Source organism: Vipera ursinii (genome assembly GCF_947247035.1).
Source record: "Vipera ursinii genome assembly, chromosome: 3".
Lineage (NCBI taxonomy): Eukaryota > Metazoa > Chordata > Lepidosauria > Squamata > Viperidae > Vipera > Vipera ursinii.
Window position 1 is genome coordinate 212,725,659 of NC_139516.1, and position 16,249 is coordinate 212,741,907.

Consider the following 16,249-nt stretch of genomic DNA (forward strand, 5'->3'; position numbering starts at 1 on the left):
GGAATTAAGGAGGAACTTCCTGACAGTGATGACAATTAACCAGGGCAACAGCTTGCCTCCAGAAATCATGGGTGCTCCATCACTGGGGATTTTTAAGAAGAGCCTCGACAGTCACCTGTCTGAGACGGTATAGGTTCTCCTGCTTGAGCAGGGGGCTGGACTAGAAGACCCCTCTTCCAGCTTCTATTCTATTCTATTCTATTCTATTCTATTCTATTCTATTCTATTCTATTCTATTCTATTCTATTCTATTCTATTCTATTCTATTCTATTCTATTCTATTCTATTCTATTCTATTCTATTCTATTCTATTATTTCACTGAGTTCCGGGATGAAACGGTTGTGGGTGACAAGTGGGCGGAGCCATCGGGGGGCGGAGCTAGGCGCTGCCCTGGAGGTTCAAAGCAGCGGACTTCGGTCCGCCTCTCTCCCCGGCCGTCCACCCCACAGAGCGGAGGGAAAGGAGGAAGCGGGCGGTGCAGCCTTCGGCGCCGGCTCCTCCAGGACCTCCTCCTCCTCCTCCTAATCCTGGCCCTGCCCTGCCCCGGCTCTGCCCCTTGGCACTCACTCCGATGCTCGGAGCGGCACAGGCACCTGCCCAGGCCTGGCTGGACGCCAGCCGAGCCACGCGGGCGGGTCCGCTGACCGCCCACCCCGACCTGGCCAGCCCCCTCCCCTGCCACAGCCAGAGGCCGGCGGCGACCCCCACCCCGCCCTCCGCAAAGCAGAGGGGCGCTTCCCCGCGGCGCCTCGCTCCGTCCGGGCGTCCGTTTGGCGCGCCCAGCTGGCTGGCCTCCCTGGCGCTCTCCCACGGCGAGACCCCGACCCGCGGCTCAAAAGCGCGGGGGCTCCGCTCGGGGAAGACCTACGCGGGAAGCCTCCCTGCCGGCCAGGCTCGCGCGCGCACCTGTGGCCGTCGCCCGGCAACCGGCGCGCCCTCTCGGTGCCGGTGGCCCTCCAGGCGGGGAGGGGCGAGCTCCCGCTCTCGGCTCGGCCTCCGCCTGCCCCGGTTCCGGCGGCCAGAAGGCAGGTCGGAGAAGCCCGCCGGGAGGGACGGCCGGAGAAGCGTTGGCCGGTGGGTCCGAGCTCCGAAGCGGGACAGGGTGGGAAAGGCGACTGAGCCCTCCAGGGACAAACCCCACCCTCCGCGCGCGCGGCCCTTCATCCTCGAGGCCGTCCGTCGCAGGTGCAGTTCCCCCGGCCCCGCTGTGGAAAGCCCATTCAAACCCTGGCCAGGAGAGCGGGGCACAGGGGGCTGCCTACCCCACGGGGGGGGGGTCTGGGCCATCCATGGGGCTCAGCGGGACAACATTCCAGTTCTCTGTTGCCTGGGCTCCAAGCCCCCCCCCAACAAAGGGGCTAAAGATTTTGGGGGGCTCCTCCTTTCCCCTCTCTCAACTCTCCCGGAGGCAGTCTTCTAGTCCAACCCCCAGCTCAAGCAGAAGCTCCTGCCATCTGTCCAGTCTCTTCTTAACTACAAGCTCCAGTGATGGAGCAACCAGAACCTCTGAAGGCAACTTGATTGTTCTCTGTTAGGAAGTTCTAGGTTGCTTCTCTCCTTGATGAGTTTCCACCCATTATTTCTTGTGTTCTGGAAAATAAGTTGACCTCCGCAGGAGGCGTGAGCCTAAATGGACTCCAGAAGATGGTAGAGGACAGGAAGGCCTGGAGGAAGGTTGTCCGTGGGGTCGCCAGGGGTCGGACACGACTTCGCAGCTAACAACAACAACAACAACTAATACTTCACGTGATTTCTATTCTATGCCTCTGTTTATACAACCAAGGATTGTATTCGCTTCTTTGGCTGCTGCCGCACATCCCTAGCTCATGTTTAAGTGGTCGTCCACTAGGACTCCAAGATCCCTCTTACAGTTACTGTTTTTGAGCCAGGTTTCGTCTAATCCGTACTTGTAGATTTGGTTTTCCTGCATAAGTGTAGAACCTTGTTTTTCTACCCATTAAATTTCATTTTGTTGGATAGGATAGGACCCATTGCTCAAGTCTGTCAAGACCTTTTTTGATCCCAAGCTTGTCTTCTGGGGTGTGGCTATTCCTTCCAGTTTACCGGTGGAGCTCCGGATGGCTCCCGACCTTCGCTCCTTCCGACGTGACCTAAAAACATACTTATTTGAACAAGCCGGCCTGGTCTGAAGGGTTGGGGTATTTTAATATTAACTGTATTAATTTTATTGGAATTGGGCTGTATTATTTAATTCTTTTTTAACTTTTGTACATTGTATTTTTACTGTATTTGCCCTGTACACCGCCCTGAGTCCTTCGGGAGAAGGGCGGTATAGAAATTAAATAATAATAATAATAATAATAATAATTATTATTATTATTATTATTATTATTATTATTATTATTATTATTATTATTATTATTATCTGTTTTTAACATACGCATGCTGGCTTCTAGTTATAACTTTTCTAGATGTTCGCAGATCTGTTTTTTGATTATCTTTTCCAGTATCTTCCAGGTAGATGTTACACTGATTACTTTATAGTTTCCAGGGTCTGTTTTTTGTTTTTGTTTTTTTGAAAATGGGAACCACATCAGCTCTTTTCCAATCCTCAAGGTGTTCCAGGATTTTTTTTAAAGATACGGTACAATGATTCTGAGATAAAAACCTAAAAACCTGGCTCTTTGAGCTATCTGGCCTGGACTGAGGGGTTTTAATGATTTTAAATTGTGATTTTAATTTTTTGGGGCTATACTTAATTTAATTTTATTTTAATTTTATACTGTATTGTTTTTAAATTTTGCCCTGTAAACCGCCCTGAGTCCTTCGGGAATAGGGCGGTATATAAACCGAATAAATAAATAAATAAATAAATAACATCTGCCAACTCCTTCAGAACTCTGGGATGTAAATCTGACGACATCCTGGCACTTAGAACAGCCAGAGCAAATCTGAAAAGTGCCATAAAAGGTGCAAAGCAAGCCCATTGCCAGAAAATTCAGAACTTTTTTCAGGACCCAACAAACACCAGGCGAACGTGGCAAGAGATCCAGGCCATTACGGATTACAAGGTGACTCCCATCGAGACGCAAGGGTCACACAGACTTCCTAAACAAACTGAATACATTTTTTGGTAGATTTGAGGCATCAAATAGCACTCCTGCTAGGAAAGCTGTGCCCCATCCTGACGAGCAAGTGCTTAGCTTTGATGTCACCTCTGTCCGGAAGACACTGCAGAAAGTTAACATTCGGAAAGCAGCAGGCCCAGATAACATCCCTGGACGTGTCCTTAGGGAATGTGCAGATGAGCTGGCTTGTGTGCTCACAGATATTTTCAATCTCTCATTGCAGCAGGCAGTGGTCCCATTGTGCTTTAAGACGGCCAGTGCCAAAAAAGTCCACAATTACAGGCCTCGGTGATTACCCTCCGGTTGCACTGATATCCACCATTATGAAATGCTTTGAGAAGCTGATAAAAGACATTATCGTATCCAGCCTCCCGCCAGCATTTGACCCGCTTCAGTTTGCCTACCGACCAAATCGCTCTACGGAGGATGCTATTTCTTCCGTTCTCCATCTGAGATTGAAGCACTTAGAGGAAAGAAATACTCATGTGTGTTTGTTGTTTGTCAACTTCAGTTTGGCGTTTAACACAATCATTCCCCAGCATCTAGTAGACAAACTGGGCCTTTTAGGCTTAAACACTCCTTTGTGCAACTGGATTCTTGATTTTCTTACCAACAGGCCTCAATATGTGCGAGTTGGAACAAATACCTCTAATACCATTTTCTTGAGCACAGGTTCTCCTCAGGGCTGTGTCCTAAGTCCACTCCTATTCACTCTGTTGACCCATGACTTTTGTACTAGGTTTGCCACCAACTACAGTATATTGTGAAGTTCGCAGATGATACAACAGTTGTAGTTGTTAGCTGCGAAGTTATGTCCGACCCATCGCGACCCTATGGACAATGTTCCTCCAGGCCTTCCTGTCCTCTACCATCTTCTGGAGTCCATTTAAGCTCATGCCTCCTGCTTCAGTGACTCCATCCAGCCACCTCATTCTCTGTCATCCCCTTCTTCTATTGCCCTCAATCTTTCCCAGCATTAGGCTCTTCTCCAGTGAGTCCTTCTCATCAGGTGGCCAAAGTATTTGAGTTTTACCTTCAGGATCTGACCATCTAAAGAGCAGTCAGGGTTGATCTCCTCTAGGACTGACCAGTTTGATCGCCTTGCAGTCCAAGGGACTCACAGGAGTCTTCTCCAGCACCACAGTTCAAAGGCCTCAATTCTTTGGCGCTCAGCCTTTTTTATGGTACAACTTTCACTGCCATACATTGCAACTGGGAAGACCATAGCCTTGACTATACGCACATTTGTTGACAGGGTGATATCTCTGCTTTTTAGTGTGCTGTCTAGATTTGTCTGGTCATGGATGTGTCTGGTGGTGAAAGGAAAGTCCGATGCTATAAAGATTTTTTCTCCATAGGAACCTGGAATGTAAGATCCATGAATCAAGGCAAGCTGGATGTGGTCAAACAAGAGATGACAAGACTGAACATTGACATCTTAGGTATCAGCGAACTAAAATGGACAGGAATGGGTGAATTTAATTCAGATGACCATCAGGTATATGCAGGCAAGAATCCCTCAGAAGAAATGGAGTAGCCTTCATAGTCAATAAAAGAGTAGGAAAAACAATACTGGGATAAAATTTTCAAAATGACAGAATGATCTCAGTTCGAATCCAAGGCAAACCATTCAATATCACAGTAGTCCAAGTCTATGCCCCAACCACCGGTGCTGAAGAGAATGAAATTGACCAGTTCTATGAAGCCCTACAGCACATTATAGAACTAACACCAAAAAATTATATCCTTATCATCATGGGGGATTGGAATGCTAGAGTAGGAAGCCAAAAGATAACCAGAATAACAGGCAACTTTGGCCTTGGAGTACAAAATGAAGCAGGGCACAGGCTGATAGAATTTTGTCAAGAGAATACGATGGTCATAGCAAACACTCTTTTCCAACAACCCAAGAGACGGCTCTACACATGGACATCACCAGACGGTCAACACAGAAATCAGATTGACTATATGCTCTGCAGCCAAAGATGGAGAAGCTCTATACAGTCAGTAAAAACAAGACCAGGAGCTGACTGTGGCTCAGACCATGAGCTTCTCCTTGCAAAGTTTAGAATTAAACTGAAGAAAGTAGGGAAAAGCACTAGGCCACTCAGGTATGAATTAAATCATATCCCTGTTGAATATACAGTAGAGGTGACAAATAGATTTAAGGAATTAGATCTGATAGACAGAGTGCCTGAAGAACTATGGACGGAGGTTCGCAACATTGTAGAACAGGTAGCAACCAAAACCATCCCAAAGAAAAAGAAATGCAAGAAAGCAAAATGGCTGTCTGAGGAAGCTTTGCAAATAGCTGAGGAAAGGAGGGAAGCGAAGGGCAAGGGAGAAAAAGAAAGATACGCCCAATTGAATGCAGAATTCCAGAGAATAGCTAGAAGAGATAAGAATGCCTTCTTAAATGAACAGTGCAAAGAAATAGAAGAAAACAATAGAATAGGGAGGACCAGAGATCTTTTCAAGAAAATTGGAGAGATGAAAGGAACGTTTCATACAAAAATGGGCATGTTAAAGGACCAAAATGGCAGGGACCTAACAGAGGCAGAAGAGATTAAGAAGAGGTGGCAAAATTACACAGAAGAACTATACAAGAATGAGCTTAACGTCCCTGATAATCACAATGAGGTGGTCACTGACCTCGAGCCAGACATCCTAGAATGTGAAGTGAAGTGGGCCTTAGAAAAGCTGAGCAAAAACAAAGCTAGTGGAGGTGACAGTATTCCAGCTGAGCTATTCAAAATCTTAAAAGACGATGCAGTAAAAGTGCTACACTCAATTTGCCAGAAAATTTGGAAAACTCAACAGTGGCCACAGGATTGGAAAAGATCAGTTTACATTCCAATTCCAAAGAAAGGCAGTGCCAAAGAATGTTCAAACTATCACTCCATTGCACTCATTTCTCATGCTAGTAAAGTTACACTTAAAATCCTACAAGCTAGACTCCAGCAGTATGTGGATCGAGAACTACCAGAAGTACAGGCAGGATTTCGAAGAGGCAGAGGAACTAGAGATCAAATTGCCAACATACGCTGGATCATGGAGAAAGCCAGAGAGTTCCAGAAAAACATCTACTTCTGCTTCATTGACTATGCTAAAGCCTTTGATTGTGTGGATCATAACAAACTGTGGCAAGTTCTTAAAGAGATGGGAGTACCAGAACATCTTATTTGTCTCTTGAGAAACCTATATGCGGGCCAAGAAGCAACAGTGAGAACTGGACACGGAACCACTGATTGGTTCAAAATTGGGAAAGGAGTCCGGCAAGGCTGTATACTGTTGCCCTGCCTATTTAACTTATAGGCAGAGCACATCATGAGAAAGGCAGGGCTTGATGAATCAAAAGTTGGAATTAAGATTGCCGGAAGAAATAGCAACAACCTAAGATATGCAGATGATACCACTCTAATGGCAGAAAGTGAAGAAGAACTAAAGAACCTCTTGTTGCGGGTGAAGAAGGATAGTGCAAAAGTTGGGTTGAAACTAAACATTAAGAAAACCAAGATCATGGCATCCGGCCCTCTCAATTCCTGGCAAATAGATGGGAAAGAAATGGAGGTAGTGACAGATTTTATTTTCCTGGGCTCCAAGATCACCGCAGATGGGGACTGCAGCCAAGAAATTAAAAGATACAACAGTAGTGAGCCTTATTCATGATGACAAGGTGGAAGCTTACCGCAAGGAGGTTGAAGGGTTGGTGAATTGGTGTAAGGAAAACAGCCTAGTTTTAAATACCGGAAAAACCAAAGAGATCATTGACAATTTCAGAAAAGGCAGGCACAGCCACACCTCTCTGTGCATAAATGATTCACCTGTGGAGATGCTTACCAGCATCAAATTTCTGGGTGTGCAGCTAAGGAGTAGGCTGGCTTGGTCGCTCAACAGTGAGAAACTGGTGAAGCGGGCACAGCAGCGCCTGCACTTTCTGCGTCGCATGAGAAAAGCACATCTTCCTTCCCCTGTCCTCACCACTTTCTACAGGGGGACGATCGAGAGCATCCCGTCATACAGCATCACAGTCTGGTTTGGAAGCATCCCTGCTTCAGACAAGAAGGCGGTGCAGAGAGTGGTGAAGATGGACAAAAAGATCATTGGCAGTTCCCTCCCTTCCATCCAGGACATAGCACAGAAGCATTGCTTGAACAGGGTCCGTAAGATTATCTGGGACACTACTCATCCTCTTCACCACCTGTTTTCCTTGTTACCTTCTGGGGTGGGGGCTTCGTGGTATCCGTAGCAGAACATCCGGATTCAGCTATAGTTTCATTCCACACAGCATTAACCTTGTGAACTCTCAAGCTTCCTCTCTCCGTTATATTTTCAAGATGGACAGTGTTTAATATTTATTTGTTATGTATACGTAGGGGGGTGGGTCTATACATAGGTTGTATATAGTATGGTTAGGTGTGTGTCATGTATGTGTCCCACTTTGAGAGTGGGCAACTAAATTTCATTTTTGATGTGTGCCGTTGTGCCCACAGTAAAAAAATGACAATAAAGGTTATCTTATCTTAATCCGTCGGGTCCCGCTGATTTAGACTCGTCAAGATCAGACAGATGTTCTCTACTATTTTCTTGCTTATTTTAATTTTTATTTCCAGTTTGTCTTTTGCAGAGGTTTGTTTTTTGGTTGTGTTTGGCTATAGTTTCTTTTTGTGTGAAGACGGATTCAAAGAATGAGTTAAGTAGCTCTGCTTTCTCTCTACTGCCTGTTACTTCCTTGCCATCTTCTCTCTTTAGTGGACCTACTGTTTCCTTGACTTGTTTGTTATTATTTACCGTATATACTTGAGTATAAGCCGACTCGAGTATAAGCCGAGACCCCTAATTTAACCCCCCAAAACTGGAAAAAGTTCTTGACTCAAGTATAAGCCGAGGCTGGGATCCGCCGAGTGGCTTTCAGCACTGGAGAAAATGCAAAATCGCTCGAGACCAAACTCGAAGGAGCTCCCCCTCCCCCTCCTCCCAAACTCCCCCTCTCTCCCCCTTCTCCCCACTTCCCAGAGCTGAATACAGGGTATTAACCGGCGGCGGAGGCTTGCAGAACGGCGGATCGAGCCTCTGTCGCCGGCGGCTGGATCCGCGCTCCGCAAGCCTCTGCCGCCGGTGGAGGCTGGATCCCTGCTCCACAAGCCTCTGCCGCTGGCTGGATCCGTGCCCCGCAAGCCTCTGCCGCCAGCGGAGGCTGGATCCGCGCTCCGCAAGCCTCTGCTGCCGGCGGAGGCTGGATCAGTGCTCCACAAGCCTCTGCCGCCGGCTGGATCCGTGCTCCACAAGCCTCTGCCGCCGGCAGAGGCTTGTGGAGCGCGGATCCAGCCTCCGCCGGCAGCAGAGGTTTGCGGAGCGCGGATCCAGTGGGGGGGGAAAAGCCCTTTAGCAGGATTTGCCTGCATGCCGGCGGAGGCTGGATCCGCGCTCCGCAAGCCTCTGCCGCCAGCGGAGGCTGGATCCGTGCTCCACAAGCCTCTGCCACCGGCTGGATCCGCGCCCTGCCGCCGGCAGAGGCTTGCGGAGCGCGGATCCAGCCTCCGCCGGCGGCAGAGGCTTGCGGAGCGCGGATCCAGTGGGGGGGAAAAGCCCTTTAGCAGGATTTGCCTGCATGCCGGCGGAGGCTGGATCCGCGCTCTGCAAGCCTCTGCCGCCGGCGGAGGCTGGATCTGTGCTCCACAAGCCTCTGCCGCCAGCTGGATCCGCACCTTGCCGCCGGCAGAGGCTTGCGGAGCGCGGATCCAGCCTCCGCCGGCGGCAGAGGCTTGCGGAGCGTGGATCCAGTGGGGGGGAAAAGCCCTTTAGCAGGATTTGCCTGCATGCCGGCGGAGGCTGGATCTGCGCTCCGCAAGCCTCTGCCGCCGGCTGGATCCGCGCCCTGCCGCCGGCAGAGGCTTGCGGAGTGCGGATCCAGCCTCCGCCGGCGGCAGAGGCTTGCGGAGCGCGGATCCAGTGGGGGGGGGAAAGCCCTTTAGCAGGATTTGCCTGCATGCCGGCGGAGGCTGGATCCGCGCTCTGCAAGCCTCTGCCGCCGGCGGAGGCTGGATCTGTGCTCCACAAGCCTCTGCCGCCGGCTGGATCCGCGCCCTGCCGCCGGCAGAGGCTTGCGGAGTGCGGATCCAGCCTCCGCCGGCGGCAGAGGCTTGCGGAGCGCGGATCCAGTGGGGGGGGAAAAGCCCTTTAGCAGGATTTGCCTGCATGCCGGCGGAGGCTGGATCTGCGCTCCGCAAGCCTCTGCTGCCGGCTGGATCCGCGCCCTGCCGCCGGCAGAGGCTTGCGGAGTGCGGATCCAGCCTCCGCCGGCGGCAGAGGCTTGCGGAGCGCGGATCCAGGGGGGGGGGGGAAAGCCCTTTAGCAGGATTTGCCTGCATGTCTCAAGTGCTACCTAATGTGCTTTCAGCCTCAGTCGGCCACTCCACATTGTAATCACGAAGGTAGCTCTCTAACGGAAAGGGAAGGGAAGGGAAGGGAAGGGAAGGAAAGGAAAGGAAAGGAAAGGAAAGGAAAGGAAAGGAAAGGAAAGGAAAGGAAAGGAAAGGAAAGGAAAGGAAAGGAAAGGAAAGGAAAGGAAAGGAAAGGAAAGCCCACCATCTCTCCTCTGCCGCTCGCTCTCGCCGCTCCAGCCCTGGCGAGCCAAAGAGACGAAAGGCCCCGAGCGATAGGAAGGGGATCTCTGCCCTAGAGCGGGAGGGGGGAGGGAAGGGGGGGGGAGGAAAGGCCCGATCGCTTTGTGTTGAGCTGGTTCAGCTCAGCCGGACTAGGCGGGGCTGCGGCTCCCAGCTGATGCCGCTGCCGCCATCCAAGTCCAGCCGGCAAGAACTTTTTTTCTCCCCGCCCCGCAGTGACGAGTAAAGCGCGACTTACTTCCTCCTCCATGCCCACGTCGCCTTCTCGCCCAACAATCCCAAGTAAGGGGCGGCCTCAGAAAGGGGCTCTAACTTTCCCCTACCGCTCGAACTTATCTTGGAGAGGAAGGCAAAATCGGGAGAGGGAAGAAGAGCGAGGACTGGAGCAGCGCTTGCCCGGCTTCTCTCCCCTGCAGGGAGCGGCGGGGTCGGTTCCGCCTCCACCATGTTCTCTCTCGAGAGCCTTGTCCCACCCACAAAACGCCAGCGCCGCCACAGCCGCCGCCCCCTTCCTAGCCAGCCCTCAGCCGCTTCAGAAGCACCCGTTGCCGGCCCAGTTCTATCAGACCCGCGCGGCGCCGCACGTACTCCGTTTACACGGCCCCCGTACTTCCCCCACACGTCCCTTCTCCCGCCTCCTTCCCATAACGGCCTCTACCTACCGGACGGCGCCTCAGCTTCCCGTGTCCGCCACCGCCGCCGCCGCCACCCTGACCAAACCCTCTCTGCCTGTGCGCGCCCTCCCTCCCTCCCTCCCTCCCTCCTTCCTCTCTGTCTCTAGCTGGGCGAGGCTTCCAGCCGTCGCCGTGACGCTGCACGCCCAGCTTCTCTCTGATTTCCCTGGCCCAGTCCAGTGATGCTTGAGAGGAAAAAAAAAGCGAGCGGGCGGGCGAGGGGGGGAGGGAAAGGCGAGAATGACCGCTTTGTGTTACCTGCCATGAAACCAGTCCTTGCAGGCGTCACACTCTATCATGAAGCGGGTTACATCGTAGGGCAGCCAGGCAGCGGAAAGAAGCAGGCAGGCAGGGTGCGGAGGTCCGGAGACCTGCCGACGTTTGGGGAGGTTTGGGGAGGTGCGTGCGAAGTGGATTTTTTCAGCCCAAAAAGTGGGCTGAAAAATTCGGCTTATACTCAAGTATATACGGTATATGTTGAAAGAAACTTTTTCTATTATCTTTGTTGCAAGTCTTTCTTCATTCGGAGACTTTGATTTCCCAACTTCATCTTTGCATTTTTGGGCCATCTGCTGATATTCTGCCTTAGTTATGTGTCCCTCTTTCCATTTTTTGTAGTTCTTCTTTTTGTCTTTCAGTTTATCATGGAGATCTTTCTGCAACCATGCTCGTTTCTTCTTGGATTCCTTGCTTTTCTTTTTCAATGTTATTGTGCTGGACTGGATTGTATTTTTCATTGCTTTCCACACTTCTTGAGTTGTTTTCTCCTTTAGGATTTTCATCCATGGAATCTCCCAAACGCTCTGAGTTTGTTAAAATCTTTTAAAGTTTAGGATACTGGCTGGATTATGTTCTATTGCTTGTGTTTGCATTATATTGAATTCCAGTATGACATGGTTAAAAGGGATGCGGTGGCTCAGTGGGTTAGGACGCTGAGCTTGTCGATCAGAAGGTCGGCAGTTTGGCGGGTTGAATCCTGAGTGCTGCGTAACAGAGTGAGCGCCTGTTACTCATCCCAGCTTCTGCCAACCTAGCAGTTCGAAAGCACGTAAAAATGCAAGTAGAAAAATAGGGACCACTATGGTGGGAAGGTAAGAATTGGGCCCAGTACAGCTTTTCCTCTAGTTCCCTCCTCTACCTTTTGGGTGACAAAGTTGTCGGCTAGGTTGGTTAGGAATCTGTTCAATCTCCTACTTGCTGCAGACTTTATCTCCCAGTTGATGTCAGGATAGTTAAAGTCTCCCCTTACTACTGTGGTGTGTTTCCTACATACATTTGTTTTAATTGATTAGAAAAGAGTTCATCTATTTCTTCTGCTTGCTACAGTGGCCTGTAGTATTTATTTATTTATTTAATGGGACTTATATGCCACCCTATCTCCCAAAGGACTCAGGGCGGCTAACAACAATAAAATACAAAAAATACAAATATTAAAATTAAAATTAAACTATCAGTAGCCCCAATCCTATAAAACCTTAAAAACCAGATTAAAACCCCATTATCATCAGTCCAGGTCAGCCTGTTGGAAAAGAAATGTCTTAAGGTCACGACGAAAGGACCGGAGGTCTGATTCCACAGGGCAGGTGCCCCCACAGAGAAGGCCCTCCCCCTGGGGGTCGCCAGCCAACATTGTCTGGCCGACAGCACCCTGAGGAGGCCCTCTCTGTGTGAGCACACAGGGTGAAGGGAAGTCGTTCCTGGGAACAGACAGTCCTGCAAGTATCCCAGGCCTAAGCCACGTAGGGCTTTAAAGGTAAGAACCAGCATCTTAAATTTCACCCGGAGGGCAACCGGTAACCAATGCAGCTCATGCAGGAGGGGTGTAATATGGGAGTATCGGGATGCTCCCACCACAACCCGCGCAGCCGGATTCTGCACCAGCTGAAGTCTCTGGGTGGTCTTCAAGGGCAGCCCCATGTAGAGAGCATTGCAGTAATCAACACGGGAGGTAACGAGCGCATGAGTGACTGTACGTAAAGCATCTCGGTCCAGATAGGGGTGCAACTGGCACACCAGGCGAACCTGGGCAAATGCCCCCCTGGCCACGACTCCTATATGATCTTCTAAACTGAGTCGTGTATCCAGGAGGATGCCTAAGTTGCGCGCCCTATCAACGGGAGGTAACACCTCTCCCCCCATAACCAAAGATGGAACATCCTGGACTACACGAGATGCCGGTACGTCTTGGCCGGGTTGAGCTGGAGCCTGTTCTTCCCCATCCAGATTCGTACCGCCTCCAGGCAACGGGACTTCACGTCAAGGGCATCACTAGGTTGGCATACACCTATAGCAATGTCATCCTTTTTTCCTTTTATATTGACCCATATGGATTCTAGGAGGCTTTTATCCTTGGTTTTGTGCATTTCTGTATAGATCTTTTATGTATAATGCAACTCCACCTCCCTCTTTTGTCTGCTTCTTTTCAATACTTTATATCCTTCCGTCAGTGCATTCCAGTCGCGAGTTTCATCCCATCAAATTTCAGTAGTGGCAACTGTATCTCATCTGCCTTCATGTACTACTATCTTTCCCTAAAAATAAGACCGGGTCTTTTTTTATTATTTATTTATTTATTTGTATGTGTGTATGCATGTGTATGTATGTGTGTGTGTGTGTATATAAATATGTGTGTGTGTGTGTGTGTGTCTGTGTGTATGTATGTATATATGTGTGTGTGTATGTGTATACACACACACACACACACACACACACATGTATATGTATTTTGTTGTTGTTAGCTGCGAAGTCGTGTCCAACCCATCGTGACCCCATGGACAACGTTCCTCCAGGCCTTCCTGTCCTCTACCATCTTCTGGAGTCCATTTAAGCTCATGCCTCCTGCTTCAGTGACTCCATCCAGCCACCTCCTTCTCTGTCGTCCCCTTCTTCTCTTGTCCTCCACCTTTCCCAGCATTAGGCTCTTCTCCAGTGAGTCCTTCCTTCTCATTAGGTGGCCAAAGTATTTGAGTTTTACTTTCAGGATCTGGCCTTCTAAAGAGCAGTCGGGGTTGATCTCGTCTAGGACCGAGAGGTTTGATCGCCTTGCAGTCCAAGGGACTCGCAGGAGTCTTTTCCAGCACCATAGCTCAAAGGTCTCAATTCTTTGGCGCTCGGCCTTTCTTATGGTCCAACTTTCACTGCCATACATTGCAACTGGGAAGACCATAGCCTTGTCTATACGCACTTTTGTTGACAGTGTGATGCCTCTGCTTTTTAGTGTGCTGTCTAGATTTGCCATGGCTTTCCTCCTGAGGAGCAAGCATCTTTTAATTTCTTGGCTACAGTCTCCATCTGCAGTGATCTTGGATTGACTATGAAGGCTACTCCATTTCTTCTGAGGGATTCTTGCCCGCAGTAGTCTACCTGATGGTCATCTGAATTAAATTCACCCATTCCTGTCCATTTTAGTTCGCTGATACCTAAGATGTCGATGTTCAGTCTTGTCATCTCTTGTTTGACCACATCCAGCTTGCCTTGATTCATGGATCTTACATTCCAGGTTCCTATGGAGAAAAAATCTTTACAGCGTCGGACTTTCCTTTCACCACCAGACACATCCACAGCTGAGCGTCCTTTTGGCTTTGGCCCCGTCGCTTCATTCTTTCTGGCGCTACTAGTACTAGCCCTCTGCTCTTCCCCAGTAGCATATTGGACGCCTTCCGACCTGAGGGGCTCATCTTCCAGCGTCATATCGTTTTGCCTTTTGGTACTGTCCATGGGGTTTTCATGGCAAAGATACTGGAGTGGGTTGCCATTTCCTTCTCCAGTGGATCACGTTTTGTCAGAACTCTCGGCTATGACCTGTCCGTCTTGGGTGGCCCTGCACGGCATAGCTCATAGCTTCATTGAATTACGCAAGCCCCTTCGCCACGACGAGGCAGTAATCCATGAAGTGGGTATATGTATTTATATTTGACCAAAAGACCCATTAGGGCTTATTTCGGTGGATTTTGATACTGCGGCCGCGCGCCCACTCCATCCCACCATCTGGTTGCTTGCGGTCACAATGGGGCAGGAGAGTGCGCATCAAACCACCACCACGAGATGAGGCGAGGCAGGTGGGGTGGTGGACCCGCCCCACGTGTCCCGTACCCACTTACCTCAGGCCCCTGCAGCCAGGCCACTCCCTGCTCGGCGACCTCCCCCACCCATTCAATGACCCGGCTGCCTGCCTGCGCTTCCACTCCCCTCCCTGCCATGCTATGGAGGACGAGCGGGGGAAGCTTGGCCGCCTTACCTGGTCCCTCTCTGCCATTTCAGAGCCAGGCGGGGGGTGACAGGGAAAGGCCGAGTGTCATGTAAACAGAGACACCCTTTGGGATTTGGGGAGGGGTCTCACTGTCTTCTTTCCGGATGATCTTTTCAGGAATCCTAGAGAGGTGGTGGAGGAGACAGGTGTAGTATCAGTGTAAATTAGATTTCGCTATCTTTCTGTTCCTTTCACTTATCTTCTGGGCATGTTTCACTTGCTTTCTACTGCACTTTGGATGCTGTTGCCTACCCCGAAGGGAGAGGCATGATGGGTCTCTTGCAAGGCCCCCCTATCATGCCGAGAAGCGAGCTAGATCAGTGCGGGGGAGGTTGCCCTGCTTGGTGAGCAGCCTGGCAAGGGGACAACTTAATGACAGATTAGGAGCACGATGCATAGTGATAGAGAATGGGGATGGAAATTGCCGGTGTGCTCAGTGCTGTGGAGACCTGGGACCCTTCAAAATCCAGGTCAATGACTTTGATGAAGAGCTGGAGGCGATAAGTGGGTTTCCTGGCCCAACGACAACTGGTTCTGATGGCCACAATATAAGGAAGAGGGTGAGCAACCCAGAAAAAAGGGTGGAGAAGAGTGACAGGCCTGGAGGCTAAATCTATAATGAAAGTTAGAAGAAAGATGGCAGCTCCATCCCTGGAGGTTTTCAAGCAAGGGTTGGCAGCCACCTGACTGGAATAGTCCGAGGACTCCTGCCATACGCAGGGGGTTGGACTAGAAGTCCTCTAAGGTCCCTTCCAATCTCAGGATTCAATGCTGGATTCACACATCCGGCCCCTCTTTGCCAAGGAAACCAGCCACCTTGAAACGGGATAACTAGGAGACCAGGGTCGCTCTTTTCCGTCGGGTGAGAAAGCTTCGGGACGACGGGGCGTCCACAGCCCGCCTCTCTCCTAGGCGTCTTGCCAGGGGCCGTCCGCCCTTACCACGCCGAGCCGCTCGGTGGCCGCGCCGGGCCAGGTGCGACAGGAAGGCGAAGGGCGGAGCCGCGGCCGGGCCCCCGCCCCGAGTTCCATCTCGGCCTGGCCGCTGCCCCCCCCTGCCCCGAGCAGACCCACCGAGGCCGCCCTGCTGCCGGTCCCCGGCGGCAGAGCCCGCAAGCACAGCTGCCTCTGCGGAAGCGCGGCCCGAGGGCAAGAGGCGGCCGAAGTCGCGGAGCCCGCAGAGCAGCGCGGAGGGGGGGGAGCTTGTCCCCGGCCGCCCCGCTCGGCCGTCGGCCGGACACCCGTCCGTCTGCTTGCGGGCTCGGTCCGGAGGCGCCGAGGAACGGGACGGCCGTCTGGCGGAGCGCCCACCCGGCTCCACGCCGGGGCAGAAGCCCGTCTTGCCGCCGGTGGAGTTTCGCGGCCGCCAGGCTCCGCGACGCTCCCGGGGGCCGGGCGAGGCGGGGCGGGCGGAGGCGCGCCAGGAATGTGCAGAGCGAGCGGGAGCACCTTCTGGCTTTCCCTCTGCCGCCGCCGGCCCGCTTCGCCGCCCGAGTTCGCTCGGCTTCCCCTCCACGGCTGCCCTGGGTGGAGCCTCGCGCTAGCTCCGAGGTGAATCAGGCGCCTGGAGCGCTGGGGGTGGGGACGAGCCCGCCCAGCGCCGGCCAGCCC